Source organism: Nanorana parkeri, unplaced genomic scaffold, assembly GCF_000935625.1.
Source record: "Nanorana parkeri isolate BGI_ZX_2015 unplaced genomic scaffold, ASM93562v1 scaffold302, whole genome shotgun sequence".
NCBI lineage: Eukaryota > Metazoa > Chordata > Amphibia > Anura > Dicroglossidae > Nanorana > Nanorana parkeri.
In genome coordinates this window covers 846,043-852,587 of record NW_017306570.1, presented here as the reverse complement: position 1 = coordinate 852,587, position 6,545 = coordinate 846,043, and the positions used below count along the sequence as shown (strand labels likewise).

General features: G+C 38.2%; 1 protein-coding gene across 1 annotated transcript in view; it reads left to right on the top strand.

The window, feature by feature from the left end:
• TTC28 (tetratricopeptide repeat domain 28) overlaps positions 1-6,545 on the top strand; it is a 553,780-nt gene that overhangs the window by 492,700 nt on the left and 54,535 nt on the right. The gene's annotated exons all lie outside the window — the stretch shown is intronic.

Below are 6,545 nucleotides of genomic sequence, written 5' to 3'. Positions count from 1 at the left end.
CCCCCCCCCCTCCCCGCCCATAGCTATTAAAAAAGAAAAACACACGTGTGAAGAAAAGTTAGAAAGCCAACGGCACCTAAACGAGGTTACCTACAGTACATGGTTCACGGTCCATCATCAAGATCCTTGGAATACTCTAGCACTGTGCTGGAATGGTAAGTATATTTTCAAGCTTTTCTTCATAGGTGTGTTTTGTAGTGTAAGGTATGAGGTTTTAGTGTAAGGTCCACTTTAATGGCCAAGTCACATAACTCGCTGAGCAAAATGCCTGACACAGTGCCAATGCACCGATCCAGGCACATTGCACTGTGTGCTTTTATTTGGGTAGAACTTGTGGTTGAACTTTGGTAGAACAAGTGATGTTCTGTCCCGTTCTACAGGCACTGCGGTATGCAAGGCCATTGTTCTGCGTCGCATCTCCCTATGCTGAAAAAAGTACTGCACACACCTCTGCGTTCCCATCGCAATGCAGTGGTGTGAATCCAGCACGTCTGTGATGAGGCAAATTGCCTTGTCTTGTGTTGGGGCTGTGCTGGAAACAACGGTGCAGCCCCAATGCATATGGTGGGAATTGGCCCTAAAAGGAAAAATAACAAAAAATAGATTTTGCTGAATTGGGTTTTTTGTAAACTAGCTTAGACACTGGCAGAGACTATTCCTTCCCTGCACTGCTGAGACTTTTTGGGGGGGATTTCTGGTGTCACAGTCTTAGTGATTTGTCTGGTTTTCCATTGAAAATCAATACAAACTTTAAATGGTAGTGAAATTTACCTCTTGCTTTTCATAGGCAGTATATTTAGCCATTAAGGCTTTTTCAGATCAGGCATAGATTGGTGTTTCTCATAGCGTGATTTCCCCTTTTGCACAGAGAAACCCAAACACAGCAAGAATAATTCTGTAGCATTTAATGTTACAGAATGCAAAACATGTGTAAACCAGATGCAAATGACATGCAAAATGAATACATTTTTATAAAGCACAACAGAGGAAAGAGCCCTCAAAATGGCCACTAAACATAAAATATTTTTTTAATTGTCAAACTACAATGGTTATTTTGCTCAATGAGTCACATGCATAATGTTCAAAAACCTTTTTAAAGCCTACATGTGTATACTTACATGCCATGCTTGGACATTTAGTGTGATTTTTCCACTCCTTCTTTCTTTGCATTGACGTTAAAGAACACTAGGCTATTGATCAAAAAATGTCAACACATATAGTAGACCTTTTCCCAGCAGAGGATTCCCTAGGTCAGGTGTAGGCAAATTCTGGCCCTCCAGCTGTGGTGCAACTACAAATCCCTTTAGCCATTGCAAGACTTGACAGCCACAGACATAATTCCCAGAGGCAGGTGCATAATGGGATTTGTAATTTTCACCATAGCTGGAGGGCCTGAGTTTGCTTACCACTGCCCTAGGTCATCCTCTGTGCTTGTCAGTGCTTTAAACTGAACTCCAGGCAAAACAAATATTGTCTAAATATAAGAGCCATGTGTATTCTTACTTGTATCTTGGTATCCTTTGTGTATTTCTCCCAAATATTTGCTATAGTACAGCATGAAACAACTAATACACTTTTCATCTGTGCTAGTTTCATGTAATAAAGACTGGTTGTACAGGGTGACTGGTCTTGTATCCACCTCCCTGTAGTTTCCTGCAGGCAGTCTGTGTTGTTGGGTCCCACACACAGCTCTGCTCTGTGCAGCCCATTGATATTGTTACTGCATCTTTTACACGGTAATATCTAGGTTTATTAATAAATTTGATGCACACAAAGTGAATTAATAACCACAATGTCTATTGAAGAATATATTTAAATGAAAATCTTTGTGCTCAGAGTTCAGCTTTAGTCACAAATCTTTTTAATGTATGTTGATTCTTTTTGGATATATTCCTGCACACTTTCTACATTTATTGAGGTGATCTAGGATGATAATATAATATAAAGATTAAATTGGACTAGTAAAGGATCAACACTAAAATAAAAGACAGAAGGAATGCTTGGAAGACCATGTCCACGTTTGACCATATATCACTGGCTCTATTGATGGTTTTTCACTGTAGGTAACCTCTCATCACCATGCATATTTTTAGTATATGTTTAATTTGAACTGCTTAGGTTTGGGATAGTTTTACTTTAAAATGAACCTGTGAAGTAAAAAATTACTTGGCTGTAAAAAAATAAATTAAAAAAAGGCTGTATGGTTGGTATTCTGATCCTTCATGGCTAATGAGTCCCTGCCATGGAACAAGCATGCAGGATGTAAAGTTTTTTTCTGCATACTTATTCTATCTCAGTGACTCCAGGATGCCATGCCTAGAGCCGGCACCTTTGATTTTGTCAGCCATGGTATCTCCATAGTCTCCTTAAGGGCAGTACAATGTTAAACTTTGCATATTTGTGCCTGAAATGTTCTTCCTGGATGTCTCCATTAAAGGAATGTATAGGTATGAACACATTTTCCCCAATTCTCCCTCTGCTCCTCTAAAGCATGCCCCAGCATTATAATTTTTTTCTTTTACCTTCTGTGAGAAGCCACTTGCTTCTGGAAGCTCAGTCCTTATTGATGTAAGTTCATGCCCCCGTACAACACTTTCCAGGAGCCCTTTACCTAATGGTATGTGTGGGCAGGCTCTTGGGAGTTGAGAAAGCAACATTGTTTTGCTGGGAGAGAACCAAGGTATGTATATTGATTGGGACAAAGAGGGTAGGGGATAGCAGGAGTTCTGTGGTCGTGTACTCAGGAAGGACTGAAAACACCGCTTGGGTTTTCAGAGCAGCATTAGGCATTTCAGAGGCATTATTGTTAGCCCACAACAGGAAGTAAGGAGCTCACTGAATTTCTGGCAGTATCACAAGGTGTTTTTCTGTACTTGCTGCATTTGTAAAGGGATAAAACATGGGGTAAATTTGCATGTATCACAGAGATGTACTGCATGTTTCATAACCATTTCTTTAATGAATCCCCTAGCTGCAGAGAAAATAAAAAAATGCCCTTGCATATACAGTATATACTGTATGCATTAAAAAATTCTCCACTTCTGTTGGAAAAGGTTAACCAGCTTTGGGTCCATCTATGCCAGGGGTGCCCATTTGGTAGATCATGATCTACCAGTAGCTTTCAAAGCTGACGCTCGTAGATCACTAAGGGTGTGAATGGCAGCCCCTTTATTCCATTTTGGTATATTTATTTAGCTGTGCACACATGATTACCTATTAGCCTGATTCTGCTGAGCCAAGCTCCCTGACACCTTTCTGGTGGATACTGGTGGTTGAAGTTCTATGTATTACATCAAAGAATATTAGTTTACACAGCTTGTTGCAAAATACAGCAAGGTCAGCCAGGAGAGACAGTCAGGAAAGAGAGAGAGGAGAGACAGCCAGGAAAGAGAGAGAGGAGAGACAGTCCGGAAAGAGAGAGAGGAGAGACAGTCAGGAGGGAAAACGAGGAATGACAGCCTGGAGGGAGAGAGAGCGAGGAGAGAAAAGAGAGACAGCCAGGAGAGCGAGGAAAGACAGACAGGAGAGAGAGAGAGAGCGAGGAAGGTTTTTTTCCTTGGTAGATCTCATGTAGCTCGTCATTTGAAAAGTAGATCTTAACACAAAAAATTGTGGGCACCCCTGATCTATGCCTATTTATAACCAGTAATAGACTTTGTATATGACTCTTATATAATTTTTACTGCTCAGTTGTTAGAGAAAGAAAATTGAGCCGGACATCTGAAATGCTTATACAACTTTATTGAGCATAAGTGAACAGAAACACTGCACAGGCTGTCTTCCATTGATGTGTTTCGCAGCTAGTGGGTTCAATCGTAGATTCAGGGAATGATAGAGCAGTAAGTGTATATATGGAGACAAAAAAAGACTACAGTGACACTAAACTCAGGAGTTAAATCTTAAAAATGCATTCAAGCACCTTAACTTTTAACAAAGATGTATTTTATTTGTGTATCACTCGGGTGTAGATCCTCAAATCATCTCTGAATTTGTTCTGACACTGTCCTTCCTTCTGAGAGGGTGGCTACTTTTTTTCCCCATGGTCCCTGAGTGTGTTGTAAAACAGTTACTTTTAAAGCATGTCAACCGTAAAGGTTGCCAGTGTGCTTATTTCAACTTGCAACCGAACCAAAGCCCTGAAATGGCTGGTATCATAGCTGATCACATGTGTAGCCCAAATGGCAACTACAATTCAAATAGAGGCTAAGATGACAGTGTATGGGATAGTGCTGCAGTAGTGCAGTTGCAATGAGAATTTTAAAAAGATATCCAAAACCCCAAATTCAGTATGAACTCCTGCTAAAATATAATAATCATAATAATAAAAAAAGAGTTAAAAAAATGGAATTGCTCTGAAGTTATGCTGCACCACCCAGTTATGTCTTATGGCACAATGCACCAGTCTCAGATGCATTGAAGCTCAGCGCAGTGTTATTCTTCTGCTTTGCCATTCAGTGAAGACACAGGCTGAGAGCTCTAAGAAGGTGATGATTTATACTGCTCTTCTATATGTGGACTAATAAAAGAATATCCTTGGTGAGGCAAACTGATAAATGCAGGGATACAATGATGTGATCATCTCTTTTAAAATGAAACAATCTCTACTGATTAGACATATCAATTCTGCTGTAATAGATGGTGCGCCTTTAATTATTTAATGGCCAATATTCAGCTAAGCACTGCCATCTTCTGGAAGCTAACATGATTTAAAACGCTTTCAACACTATTCGGTAATTACTACAATTTATGATAAACCTTTAAGCTGCCTGCTTTGACTCAAGGAATTAGAGTGGTTATATATTTATATAGTGGTTTTAAAGTTGATTGCATTGATGGGATATTATCCCACTGTTGCTTCACAGGCATTTTAGTGCAAATCAAAATCCAGTAGAGAGGCATCAAGAAGTGCTGGAGATGTGAGCAGTATATGAACCATTTCTTTTAAGTGTTGAAGTTTATTTCTACCACTCAGCTATATATTGATTTTACAAACTTTTATTTCATCTTTACTCCCAGCTTGCAGGTCAGTGTCTTATACACAGTCATAAACACTCTATATATGAATATGTATACTTTGAGGTATATCTATCTATCTATCTATCTATCTATCTATCTATCCATCTATCTATCTATCTATCTATCTATCTATCTATCTATCTATCTATCTATCTATCTATCTGTTTGTCTATCTATCTATCAATCTATCTATCTATCTTACACACACACATATATATATATACACTGGCCAGATTATTATGACCACCTGACGTTTGTAGGCAAATTAGCTATAATTAACTATAATTTTGCGCTGAAGTTGCTAGAGGGCCAGACCATTATAAATAGGGAAGCAGGTTGTTTCCCACGACAGTAGAGGTGATTTTTTTCTGAAGATATGGGTAAACAACGCGATTTAACAGCCTTTGAACGTGGAATGATTGTTGGTGCTCTGAGCCATGGAGCAAGTATCAGCAAAACAGCAGAATTTGTTAAATGTTCAAGAGGGGCTGTTGTTAAAGTGTTCAAAGATTGGACTGTCAGCCGAAAATCTGGGTCTGAACGTGCGAATTGTGGCCGTCAGTGACTAGTCAATGTTAGGGCAGAATGGAGAGTGGCAAGACTGGTACAAGACAACAGAAGGGCAACAGTGCAGTGTCAGATTACTATTTTATCTACTTTTGTAAATGTTTTTTTAGCAGTAAAATGGGATTTGTGGCCAATAAATACATTCAATAAATGTGGTTTTGCTTCTTTTCCTTATTAAGGCTCCTATATTATTTTAAGGTGATATTTATATAAAAAGCCTAATCCAGGTACATTCCTTTGTCTGGCTTTGAATTATTTTATTAGCATTCACCCTGCTTCATGTGGAAGTTATAAAATTTGCCGTGCTGGGTACTTGAAGCAAATGCCAGCTTATGCAAATGAATATTTTAGGCGAACATTCTAATTCTCACATAAGTCATATGTGCAGCAAATGCATGTAGTGACAAACAAGTTGAATTGAATGTGGAGGGTCTTTCATAGGAGTAACTAGAGAAAGACTGAAAAAAAAATCCAAAATAATAAAATAGTAAATTATTTAAAAGCAATTAGTGCAGGCAAATGAAATACTGGTGGTAAAAAAACAAAACAAAAAAACACAACACTCAATGTTATTGATCGCCGGATTTCCCAGTGCAGAACGTGACCCTGAGATCTGGAATGGCGGTAAAAAAGGTTAGATTGGACAGACGCATGGGAGAATGTGGATGGAAATATGTTTTATAAATTTGGCAGATTTTCCTATAGGCTTTGGGAGCAAAGAAATGGAAAATGATTAGTGAATTATTTTTTCACTGCTTTACTAAAGTTAAACTCCAGGAAAACAGCTAAACACATGAGATATATGTAGATACATATATATTTATAGATAGATATAGCTAGATATCTATATCTATCTATATATATAGATAGATATCTAGCTATATCTATCTATATATATAGATAGATAGATATCTAGCTATATCTATCTATATATATATAGATAGATATCTATCTATCTATCT